The sequence below is a fragment of the Panthera uncia genome (assembly GCF_023721935.1).
Source record: "Panthera uncia isolate 11264 chromosome A3 unlocalized genomic scaffold, Puncia_PCG_1.0 HiC_scaffold_11, whole genome shotgun sequence".
Classification (NCBI taxonomy): Eukaryota; Metazoa; Chordata; class Mammalia; order Carnivora; family Felidae; genus Panthera; species Panthera uncia.
The window spans coordinates 54,495,600-54,507,414 of record NW_026057578.1 but is presented as its reverse complement, the minus strand read 5'-3'; the positions used below and the strand labels follow the sequence as shown (position 1 = coordinate 54,507,414).

General features: G+C 49.3%; 2 long non-coding RNA genes across 2 annotated transcripts in view; both read right to left on the bottom strand.

Moving 5' to 3' along the window:
* Positions 1–375: 375 nt before the first annotated feature.
* LOC125936316 (uncharacterized) lies at positions 376–3,804 on the bottom strand. Its single transcript, XR_007461999.1, has 3 exons — positions 3,703–3,804; positions 1,929–2,095; positions 376–856 (listed from the first exon to the last, which is right to left on the bottom strand). It is a non-coding gene; the product is annotated as an uncharacterized LOC125936316 (long non-coding RNA).
* A 4,615-nt stretch (positions 3,805–8,419) lies between these two features.
* The window catches only part of LOC125936894 (uncharacterized), a 53,776-nt gene continuing 50,380 nt past the window's right edge, over positions 8,420–11,815 (bottom strand). The window contains exons 5-6 of the long non-coding RNA XR_007462167.1: positions 9,851–9,957; positions 8,420–8,783 (exon numbers count right to left, since the gene is read on the bottom strand). This is a non-coding gene — a long non-coding RNA (uncharacterized LOC125936894). The remainder of the gene's footprint in view (positions 8,784–9,850; positions 9,958–11,815) is intronic.

The following is an 11,815-nucleotide window of genomic DNA, read 5'->3' as shown; positions in this document are numbered from 1 at the left end:
GGGGGAAACCTAGAATGGTGCTGTCCTTTCCATTGGTAAATTGACCCAAACTTTATAACATTAATAGATTTCTACCCAGCCAGCACTATCTAACTCTAATAGCAACCGAAATAATGAAAGTGTTCCATACGAGGTCTTGCAAATTAACCCTATCATCTGTACAACCATCAGATTTCTCAGAGAATCTCCAACCTTGCCCCTTCACTCTGTGGTGACTCTAATTGTCACCACAGTAATTGTCTGGATTAATTCATCTACTTTGTTAGGGAAAGGATGGAAGTCAGCCAGGGTACGAGTTTTATGGTTAAGCTGTGGAACCTGTGTCCTTCCATATGAAATTAAGCTAATGTTATTACTGGGTGAATTCAGAACTCTCTCAAACCGGTCTGCAAACGCATGGCGGAAGAGTGAATAAATCCACATTTGCCAATGTGTGTTTTCTCCTCTGGAGCACAGTTCTTAGGACTTCTAGGATTTGGTAGTAAGAAGACTTTAACCCACCCTCTTGTTGACAAGACTGAGGTTCAGAGAGATGAAGTACCCCGCCCCAGTTTACAACACCTTTGGACTCCCATCCCAGGCCTCCTTCCTCATCATACAACATGCCAACAAACTCTTCTCAATATTCATAACGAGGAAAACTAGTTGTGAGAATCCTAAGACCACATAATCAAGGCTAGAATAACTTGAGTTTCTAAATCAACCATTTGAAAAGCTAACAGGAAGTCGAAGAAAGGGAACGCACGGCCACCAAAAGGTATTGTGGAAGGAAGAGCAAAGTCTTGAGGGTAACGGGTTCACACACAGGCTGTTACTCTTCTGAGGTAGGCTAACCGGAATGTTCCTGGAGAGCATCCTGGAAAGAAAAAATCAGAAAGGTTTCACCTGCTCAGCCCCTCCTTTCCCGACAAGACAAGTGAATGTTGGCATCCCACCCACCTAGAGAGTAGGAGCTCTTGAGAATTCACCATCAGAGACAAGGTCACCAAACACATGGACAGTGTCCAAAGCTCCTCATTGAGGGGGTCAAGACAAATCTTTCTCTCTCTGAGAGCTATTAGACTCAAGAGACCTTTTTCCACCTTCTAAGGTGAAACCCCAAAAGTCAGATTGGAAAGGAAGTGTTTAGTGAGCCAGAACCTCACCTCTGGCTCTGTCTGGGAGTTAGAAGCAGGTTTCCTTTATAGCGCAGTACATCCTCTTGCAGCCCTGCATTAGTTCAGCACCTCCTTCTACCAAAAGGGGTTTTCTAGAAGCTGCACAGCTAGTACACATGAGCAGAACTGCTCGCAAGCCCTTATGCCAACAGTTTGGTTTCCATACTAGACGGAAGGATTGCTGATATTGCCAGCTGTGACTGTGCGGCTGGAGTGTCCCTGTCCCCAGGAATAGCATCAGAGAATAGAGGGCGGAGAGTTAAACTTGGCTTATCACAGGGAGTCACGCACACCGTACGTAGGTTGAGCTGTGCCAGTCCTTTCTCTGTGCTGGAGAAGATAATATGGACAAGGAGTCACATGGTATTTCTGCACAGCAGAATGCGTTTTTCAACAATCTCTACTACTAATTAACACAGTCATTCTCCACTGAGAGTCACCACCGAGTGAATGAACACTCGCTTTGTGCCGTACCGGGCACCATATCCGGCACTCCAGGAGTTGACTGTGCAAATTCTCTGCTACCTTAATCATCTTCGGGGGTGTCTTCCCCTCGAGCCGCTGGTGCCACTAGGCCAATATGCACAACGGGTTTCGGACTTGAATGGAACGGACACGGAGCGCCCTCCTGGGGTTTTCTCATCTGGTGTGATAGGGGTTTAATCGTGATGCTGGGTGATTACTAATGGAGACAGAGCCTGGATTCTCAGCTGCTGTGAAAGGGGGGATGGCAACAGATGGATTCGGCATCACGTCCTCCTTTGTACTAACCTGCGGGAGCACCGCGTCAGGCAGAACTGTTCCGGAACAGCATACCGATGAAGCAAAGCAGGGTTTTTAGGAAGCGTCCTACCAAGTGCTCCTCTCCAATTCTGTCTGTTGGCGTTTCCATTCAGCACCTGCCACCTTCTCACCCGGTCTCTTTGAGATGATGGCCACTTAAGGGAAGGGGAAAAAAACAAAAACCCAGAAATAATAAGGAATGCAGAAAAATCCTTCCTTTCTTCTAATCCTGAAACATCCCCTGATCATCAAAACTTTGGAATCTATTAGACGTCCAGGAATATCTCAGTGGTAGGGTGGAGTGCAGTCTATAGAAAGTCCATATTACCTGTGTTGGGGACGTACCATGCCATGCTATGGTGACAAAGGCCAAAAGAGCAGGAGCTTTTCTCTCTGTTGGTGTTTCTCTCAAGACTCATCACCTGAGAGAAGTTTATATCTGGTGCATGCCAGGTCCAAGGATGGTCAGGAGGGCCCTCATCCACCTACTGTCTCAGGCATCCAGGCTCCTCCCATCTGGCCAGGCTATCATTTCAACACATGGCTCCCAGGGAAGAGAGAGTATGGAAAACTCTTAACTGGCTCAGCCCGAAAATGACACGTCGCTTCACTCAGAACGAGCCCGTTGGGCAGCTGTAGTCCTACGGTCTCCAGCCACTTTCAGGGCAGCAGAGCCTTCCCGTGTGCACAGGGTTGAAGGAAGACTAGATATGGAAAGCACCAGGCATCTCTGGTCGCTTCCACCAGTGGCCAAACCCATCCACTAAGGAGCAGATGTTTTCATGACAATCATCCTCAAAATTGTCAGTGGCCGCCACCTCTGAAGACTGCAGCAAGTCCCACTGCTTTGGGGACAATGAACTCCCCATGATCTGAAGCCCTGCCTTCCAAGCTGCCATGATGGGCCAAGGCTCTTTCATCACCACCATCCAGGAGCACTGGGTCACCTACTTCTTACCTGAAGATACGGACTAATTCCTGCTGTATCAATCTAGCCACCAAAACACCAAGAGCAACAAGAGAAGGAGACTTGAATTCTCCAGAATCTCTCGTAGCATAAGGAATCAGCTTTTGGTGAGGAACATACTTGAGTCAGCGATTGGATATCAACTCACAAAGGCCAGGGAATCATGTGTCCCACAAATAAAACTGAAGTTGTTCCGGAGGCGGGAGAGAGAAGGCAGGAGGAGATGCCAGAGAAGATCCCAACCCAGAATAACATCTGTCTAGAAATCTAGAGAGGAGGACTGGGTGTTGTATGTAAGTGATGAATCACTGAATTCTACTGCGGAGACCAATACTGCACTGTATATTAACCAACTAACATTCAAATTAAAAAAAAAGGGGGGGGGGAGAGAGAATAATCTGTTTCTAGAAATCCTTCTAGTCTCTGAAAAATCTACCAAACTCAGGAACAGTGCGTGTAAGAGTGACCTTTGATGAAAAAAACACTTGGAATAAGGATTCCAGTCAAGTCTGACCAGATCCCCAAGGGCAGGAGCCCCACTGACAGCTGGCTCACACAGGGACATGACCTTAACTGTGCTGGAATGTGTGCTGGTGAGGGCCTCCAGCTACTCCATAGGGGAAGGAAATGCAGGGGAGTAAAGCAATTAACTCGTTTTATAGCGTCCCTGCTAGGGCCTTAGCGTTACGTCTCCTGAATACCTACAGCAAAAGTACACCTGCTTTCACCTCTTAGGGAACTTTCCAAACGGCCTTACATTCATTTGGGTATTTCGCGTGGCTTCCCCCACCTCACCTCCACTCCTTGCACGTGCACACTCAGAGCCAGGACCCAGAAAAATGTGCCTCTTCTGCTAGAATCGACACAGTGCCGGGGTCTACCTGGAAATCAGACAGGATAAAGGAGAAGCCATGTGGCATCACGGTTAGCACCAGGGCTAAGTGGTACAATTGTGCCCGTAGTGGGTATCCTGGCTTTAAGTCCACACTTCTATTAAGAGCCCTTATCTAGCTGGTAGTTAAATGAGCAAAAGATTCTCTAACCGTGAGTGTAAGAGCCGGAAGGGTGTAAGCCTCAGTGAGCATTGGCTGCTGTAATCGCTACTGCCCTCTATGAATACGGACACAGCAGAAAAACACGGTATTATCACGACACCAGCTCAGCTGGGCTGGGGGATTGCTGGGGGACGGGGCGGGGGGGGGGGGAAGGAAGGAACTAGCGCCGGGAACTCTACAAATGACCTGGAAGTCACAGCGTAAGAAAGTCCACTTTGTTTTAATGAAAGACTCAATGCTGTTGAGAAACTTGAGGCATCAGCTAAGTGGAAGGGAAGGCAAAGGTCACCTTCCGGAAGCTTTGAAATTACATGATTGGCAGAGACCATGAGTGCCCCCCAGCCCCCCTTATGTTCTCCACTTCTTCCATAGCACCTGGTCTTTGCAATGGGACAGAGATAGTTAGGTGTGGCCATGAGACTATGGCTGGGCAGGGGGATGTAGGTGAAGGTGTTACGTCGGAGCTTCTGGGAAACTTCCACAGGTAACAGCAGGCGTCTGCCCCTTGCCACACCTTCCCCATCCCTCTTTCTTGCTGGCAGGAAAGCAGGTGTGATGGAGCAGCTCTGGAGCAGTTATCTTGGACCAAAAGATGTCCTTGGGAACGGAAGCCCATGCAAGCCCAAGAAAGAAGCAGCAAGGGGCGGCAATAGGCATCGCTGAAGGGTAGCGTGTTAGACAAGCGAAGCAATCGTCACTCCAGAGGAGAGACACAAAGCAGAGGAGGGCAAGGCTAGCAGAACCCTTGACCATCTACGTGCAGACTTCCGTGCAAAAGAAAAGTAAACTCTATCCTGCCGAAGCTACAGTCACACCGGATCCCATTTTGCACGCAGTCCAACTTCATCCTCAGTGGTGGTGACTTTCGCTACCTATGCGGCCACTGATGACATTTCCACGTAACCCACCTTGGCCATTCATTCTATTTCTCTTCAATGGTCAGGGATGTTAGCACTGATGATGCCTTTAATCCTATTTTACCAGTGTTATCATCTCACACCCATCTAAATGCTCTTCAAAGTGAAGCTGGAGTGTCAGTCTGACTATTGTCCATCGTGCCTGGACGTTGTCACAATTTTCACAGAGACTTCATTAACACAACAACGACAACAACAACGATGGGAACCATGACAAAGCTTTGCAATTTTGCCTAGAGGTGGCCCGAGGAAGCATGGGAGCCATGGGAGGCTATAGGAAAACGATTATTGTTCCAAAAGGGCTTCTGGCCTCCCTCCATACAGAAGTGTCATCCCAATCATGAATTCGGCATCCTCTAGGACTCCCCCAGCGTACGGCCGTATTCACATTGAGTGGTCGCGGAATGTAGGTAGGCAGCACCCAGCCCGCACATTCCGGCGACTTCTCCGCAACAGACGCCACGTCCTGGAGACACCAGCTGCTGGCCCGGTGAACGGTGATGCCAACTGGGGCCAGAAGGGGAGAACGGAAGTGGCAGGAAGCAGCTCCAGCCAGGTGCACCAGGCACCCTGGACATCCCACACACCACTGTCCTCCATGACTGATGGGAAGTCACGTGACCAGGTCAAGCCGCCACCCTGCCTCCTTGACTACCACTGCCAGGCACGCAGAGTTTGGCCCTGGGGTCCCAACGCACCCGTTATTCAGTTGGCAGGGATTTTTTTTTTTTAAACCCCTGAGTATTTGTGCTGTTTTGCTCTTGTATTAACATCATTGGGTATTATTCCACTTAATCCTGGTAACAAATTTTGCTACGTAGGCATGGGCAACCCCGATCTTGGTATCTCGAATCGAGGAAACAAGGCCCTGAGAGTTGCCAACCGCCCCTATGCACCCCAAGACCCGCCATGGAGCAGGGAGATTCCAGCTACCTCTGAGACCCGTCCAGGGCGGGGGTTGAGGGGACCATCCAGGAGGGTGGGCTTTGGGTACTGCCATGAATACAGGGAGGGAAGGGGCTGGAGAAAGGCTTCCCCAGGCTGCACCCTCCACTCTGCCTTCCTCCCACCTAGGTCCCTGCTGACTTCCCCCCAGGAGCTTGGAGCTTCTCCCCAGCAGGCAGCCACTCAACCCTATGCAAGACAGAGACAGAGGCTTTGACGCACCAACCCCCTGTGGGAGCCGGGACATTACTTGAGAACCAAGTGAGGTCTGTCTTCCACGATTTGTCACTTTTTCACTGAAGATGGGAAATGGATGCATTTTGTTGTTGCTGCTGTTCTTTACTGCAGTCGGAGTGCTAACAGGACCCGGTTCTCTCTCTCTCTCTCTCTCTCTCTCTCTCTCTCTCTTTCTGTCTCTTTTGGAGGAAGGGGACATTTGAACTGAAACACGAAGTGTGGAGTTTAGAACTGATGAGTCAAGGGGGTGCCAAAGGAGCCTGACGAGAAAAGGGGAAGTCAAGATTTTAATGTTCTCAAGCACAAGCCTCTCCATCAAGCAGTCCAGTGTGCGCGCGGCTAACGAACGGGCGTACTAGATCGGTCGCTCTCAGATTGATCGGGGGCTGTATAAACCCTGCGGCAGGAAGGGCGTGGGTGTCCAGGGCATCTTCGCCCTTCTTTTCACACGGGCGGAAATGAGCAATGTGCATCGAGCTGCGCGTTCTGTGTTGTGATTTCCCCACTGAAGCGCCGGGGGTTAGGCTGTGATGAAATTAACACAGCAGAGTGACCTGTGATAGGGGTTAACCCGCAGGGGCAGCGGCAGCCAGAAATCCGCATCCTGGCGTCCCGTGCTCGCCAGCAGAAGGGAAGCGTGCAAGGGCGCTGCGAGTCAGCCAAATGACACAGCACTACTCTATCTAGACAGTGTTTTCTTTTCTGGAAACTAGAAAGGTCTCAGAGACAGATGGACTTTTGGTTTCCGAAAACTGTAAAACAGGGAGACGAGACACAATATGCACCGAGAATTGATGTCAGTTGTATTTATGCTTTTTTTTTTTTTGCCAAAAAAAAAAAAAAAAAACAGTAGATTCGGTTTTATTATGTGGTGAAGGATGTGCTCTGTTTTGTGTAAAGTCTAGTGATCCTTTTGGTGACAAAATAGAAAAATCCGAACTTTCCTTCTTTTTCTTGAGAGATGATCAGAGCTCGTTTATGAACCGACATTAATTTATCAGGGTTAAGAAAGCAAAATCAGGGGTGGCTCCGTCGGTTAAGCACCTGACTCTTGATGTCGTCTCAGGTCATGATCTCACAGTTCGTCAGTTCAAGCCCCGGGTCGGGTTCCATGCTGGCAGCACAGAGCCTGCTTGGGATTCTCTGTGTCCCTCTCTCTCTCTGCCCCACCTCCAACTTGCCTGTGCACACATGCTGTGTCTCTCTCTCTGTCTCAAATAAGTAAATAAACTTAAAAAAAATGAAAGAAAGCAAAATCATCAGTTGGATGCTTACTGTGTGCTGAGTGTTTACATCTTTAGCGTTGCATTTTTTCACAGTGTCCCCTCTAAGGTAGGTTGAATTTGGGACCATTCTGCAGATGATGAAGGTGAGGTTGGGGAAGATTAAATCATTTTTCCAACATCACACAACTAACAAGTGTTAGAACCGGAATTCAAAAGTCCGGAGAACAGACCCCAGGTTTCCAACTCCGAGAACAGGTTGTTTTGCAATGCGGTTCTCCCACTACCGGATGTTGGTATGGGTAAGAATTTTGCCTGGGGTAAAGGCAACCCCACAATAAACTGCCTAACTGTTCTTGAAGGTTGATTCCGTGCCAACCATTTTATTTGCACTGTTTGAGAAGGTCAAGATTAAACCCTTAGGGCACCATCTCCCTCACGGTCCACACTCAAGGTGCATTCTCAGTGTCCGTCTGTGCATTCCTCTTAACCCCCCTGCCACTTCTGTATCTCTTCACACCCATTGTAGAGGTAAAGAAAGTGAGACCCAGACAGATGACCTAACTTACCAGGTGTCCCATACAAATAAGCAGGTAAGTGCCAGAGCCAGGGGAGACACCCCAAATTCTCTTGGGTTCTAAAGCCCATGTCCCTCTATTACTTCTCATAGATTCCATCACCATTTAAAAATAGTGGAGACCTTGAGACGGCGCACTCCAAATCCCTGTATTGACTTATTAAAAACTGGAGCTCCCACAAAGGGGAATTGATCAAGGTCAGGAGTAGGCAGAGAGGGGGAGCCCCACAGGCGAATCTGCCCCCTTCGCCGAATATCCAGGTATACCGCCACAAAGAAGAGGCACCAATACATGGGTGCCGGGGGCTCAAAAGGAATATGTAGCATTTCATTTCGAAAACTACACAAGGATTCAGGGAAAGAAGATTTGGATAAAAAAGGAATGGACCTTTTACGTGAAATGGGAGCTCAGAAATGCTCACAAGTGACCAGAGTCACTAAATAATTAATCAAGAGCAGGCGGGAGGTGGTTTGAAATGTAAATGGACGGATGAAGGTGCGATGCTGTCATCCAGGAGAGGGTGATGTGACCAGAATTGTGAACCAGCCTCACCTGCCCCCACTAAGGGCACAGCCACAGAGGAAGAGAGGCTATCAGACCAAACCACCCCAGAACCCCGAACTCCTGACTTTGACCTGCCGTTCACTTTCATGTCCTGCGCCCCAAAGAGATGTTTAAAAAATGATGAAGAGCCAGCTGGGCACGAGGGAGGGGAAGAGAAGCCATCTAAAGAAATGTTACCTCACAAGGCTGCAGGCGACACACTTGAGAACAGCTTCTTTTCCTTACGTCTTCCGGCTTCTCGGAAAACAACGCACCTTTTGTCTCTCCTTCCCAGCCACCCCCCCCCCCCCCCCCACTTCCCAAATTCTCTACAGCTCTTCCTGCAAGTGGTTCGCGTGACTCAAAGACAGACAACAGCTGCAAGCAAAGGAACAAAAAAGATTGACAATGAGGAAGGAGGCAGACAGAGAAACTCCTTTACCTTATCACGCCAGATGAAAAACAAACCAACAAAGTCTGCGGAAGACAGGCTGTCTCTCCTCTAACTAAACACAGATCAAAAGTCTCTGTTCTAGAAAAATGCGACAGCTGGGCGCTCGAGTCACAGCATCTTCGATCGGGACATGTATCCACGCCTAGCATGGCCCCTGGTACACAGTAGGTACTAAATGTGTGCCAGTTCTCTCTCTATCTTTCTCTCTCTCTCTCTCTCTCTCTCTCTGTCTCTCTCCTTATCTACTACATTGTTCCAAAAAGGCAAGAGGACCCTGACTCTGTGAACCTCTCTAAGCTTCAGTTTCTTTCCCTGGAAAACGGATACAATCCCAGTGCCCACCTCAGAGGGAGAAAGGCTAGTGCCTGCCTGGCGCTCGCATGAGCTCCTATAGTGCTGGTCGTTTCTTGGTTGGCCTGGGGGACCCGCCACTACTCCCAGGTGGCAGGACCACCGGGTTCAAAGTCAGGTGGTGGGAGAGACAGCGGACGAGGGGGGCGCAGGCCAGAAGCATGAATGTTTGGAGCACTGCTGTGCCCCGGAGGGGCTGTTGGGTCTCAGGGAAAGGGGCCAGACATGGAATGCAGCCAGATGGAGGCAAGGCCAGCGAGGTCCTGAGCTGGTCCGGTCCAGGCGGGAATGGAAAGAGAACAGCTCCAGAAGCTGTTAAGGACACAGGGAAGTGGAGCTTCCCTGGGTGACCCCAACACCGCCCCCGGTGGCCAGGAGGAGAGCGAGGTGTCAGCATGGGGGTGGGGGCCCGAGTCGACAGCTGGTTCAGGGGCTGAATCCAATGAGCAAGTTCTTAGCAGCCCTGAGGCTGCTGCGCCTTGAGATGTCACTGTTACTTTCTGCTTCTCTTCCCAGAAACTGACAGCTGTGTGCCCGCCTCTCCCTGCACTTCCCCAGGCACCTTCCCTTCCCCTCTGCTCCTCCCCCTTCTCTCCACTGCACTTCACCTTCCTGCTCTCCTTCTCTTTATCATTCTTACCTCCTGTCCTTTGCGGCAAAAGCAGGAGCGATCCCCTCCCCCACAAGAATTCCGCACCCACCGTGGGTCTTCAGGGTTTCCTCTCGCTTCTGCGTTTTGCTGGGGGGCTGTGATCGTAAAGGACAGTGTCAGGAGTGGAAAGGAGGGAAGGCAAGGTCTTGTTTCCTTCCTGAGACTCCCACTGCCTTCCCGGCACCTCTCTTCACCCCCCGCCCATCCCGCACCCATTGCTTCCGGCATGGTCCAAGGGGAAGCCAACTCTTTACCTACACAGTCCTGGTTCCTCAACCCATAATGGAAATAAAAATAGAGCAGAGCCAAGCACTGAGGCTTATCCTCTGATACAGCACAAGCTGCTATGGTGCATACATTTTTCCAAATTTAAAAACCTACTTCCTGATGCCTTAAGATTCAGGGAGACAATATTACACACACCCTTAAGTTCATGGACACTTTCTTTTCAAGAGTTTATTATTTACGACATGGTTTTCCATAGAAGACTTCTCGTCTGTATTTTCAAAAAGTTTATTGGCGGGGTGCCTGGGTGGCTCAGTCGGTTAAGCACCCAGCTCTTAATTTGGGTTCAGGTCATGATCTCAGGGTTCTGGAGATCAATCCCCACATCGAGCTCTGGGCTGACAGCACAGAGCCTGCTTGGGATTCTCTCTCGCCTCTCTCTGACCCTCCCCTGCTCATGCACACGCATTCTCTCTCTCTCTCTCTCTCTCTCTCAAAATAAATAAACTCAAGAAAGAAAAAGTTAATTGGCAAGACTTCTAAAACTCCACAACTTAAGGATCCACTCTTTTCCTGTAAAATATATGTAAAGAAATGACATCAGCTAGGCAATCCTATTTTTGAGAAATTGAAAGTTAATTTATATCTCATCTGGGAAATATTTTCCAGAGGGGGAAAAAATAATCCTAAAGGTAGAAATCTGAGCTTTTGGGGGTATGTGTGTGTGTGTGTGTGTGTGTGTGTGTGTTCATTTCTCCAAGAACTGTGGATTTACACACAGAAGATTGTAACCAGCTGTCCCTCACCCCCCATCTAGTAGGGAACAAGAAGCTCGTGGCTTGGACTTGAGTGAGAAGCATTTAAGCTCAATAGGAAGAAAGGATCCCTGACAATGACGATTGTTAAGACATCCATCCTAGGCTTCAGGTGAGGGCAAAAGTAGGAATGAAAATGGAGCCAAGGGTGGAGCCTCCTGCGAGTGTTGGCCCTTACAAGATGCCGCAATGGGGCATGTAGACTGAAGGTCTGATCCCTGACCCCGAGGGGGTGATAACCTGCAGAGGGGCTAATATTAAAGTGTCCAGGTCTTTGAGTCTAAATTACAGTTTTTCCCACATACAGGAAATGTGCTACCTCGTACAAATAAGCAATGCAGAGGCCAAAGCACCACACAAGCCCGTTGTGAGTGACCATGAGTCATGGCAATTCCCTCAGCCCATGCTCTTATTAAGGAAAGGCCACGGCGTCCATTTGAGCAGTGACCCCCAATCAGCCATAGACTCGGGGTCTGTCATGCAAGAAGCCAAGGACCCTGGAGTGTCGTTCACCCTACCCACATCAATGAGCTGCACTTGCCCAACCCCCCGGGTTGAATGCCTCAGCAGCATTTCTTCAAGAAGAAAGCCACGCACACAGTGAAAACAGTATCTGGCTGTCTCTCATCATCTTTGACTTGCCTTTGAATTTGACTTGACAATATCAGGCCTGTATAATTAACCTAAGGTTGCCAGAAATGGTAGAAAGTGGCAGGGGTTTGTTCTCCAACAGTAATTTTCAGGATATAATCTTAGAGCGAAGATTGTATCTAGAAGAGGTACTGATGAAGGGGGGTGAAGAAACCTGCTTCTGCCCTCTTGGGGATGGAACCAAGGAAGAAGCCTGTCCCACCACCAGGGACCCACCCCCCCAACTGGTGCCTTCCAACCACACGAAGTCAGGACCCTGAGA